Source organism: Malurus melanocephalus, unplaced genomic scaffold, assembly GCF_030028575.1.
Source record: "Malurus melanocephalus ecotype Western Australia unplaced genomic scaffold, MMel_1.1 scaffold_622, whole genome shotgun sequence".
NCBI lineage: Eukaryota > Metazoa > Chordata > Aves > Passeriformes > Maluridae > Malurus > Malurus melanocephalus.
In genome coordinates, this window is record NW_026623854.1 from 181,704 (window position 1) to 182,356 (window position 653).

At 60.8% G+C, this 653-nt stretch overlaps 1 protein-coding gene across 1 annotated transcript in view; it reads right to left on the reverse strand.

The window, feature by feature from the left end:
* NTN1 (netrin 1) overlaps positions 1-653 on the reverse strand; it is a 95,900-nt gene that overhangs the window by 71,618 nt on the left and 23,629 nt on the right. The gene's annotated exons all lie outside the window — the stretch shown is intronic.

Genomic DNA, 653 nt, shown 5'->3' on the forward strand with positions numbered 1-653 from the left:
CCAGCATAAACTCACAGGGGAGTCAAGGTCCCCTTMCATGTCAATAGAGCATCTGAGTCCCTCTTTTCCCCCACAGTCACTCCTTGAGGCCACAAACCCCTCTGTCATCCTCTGCATCCCAGCGTGAGGAGCTCCATGGCTCGCCCAGTGCTGGGGGAGTTTACTTGGATCAAGATTCTGCTGGCTTCATTCATCCCCTCCTGCAGGAAGTCCCCGATGTCCCCACAGCRTCCCCAGCCCTGTGTCCCACTCTGAGTGCTGTAGGGGATGTGGCTCCAGGGCTCAGGAAGGATCCCCCACTCCCTGGGCACAGACTCCTCCTGCCCCATTCTCTGCACAGGCTGGGCTTAGCTGAGTGGGTTCAGGGGCTGTGGAACCCTTCCAGCCACAGCCAGGCTCAAATCCAGCTCCAGGACAGACAGCTGCTCCCAAGCCTTCACCACAGCCACCAGAGGAGCTTCACCACCTGCACTGGCCAGGCTGGAAGAGCCCCATCACCTGCCTTGAGTGGCTGGGGGGATGTCCCCAGATGTGCTGGCTGGGGCTGGAGAGCAGCTCAGCCTGCCTTGGTCACGCTGGAGAGCAGCTCAGCCTGCCTTGGGCTGGAGAGCAGTTCAGCCTGCCTTGGTCACACTGGAGAGCAGCACAGCCTG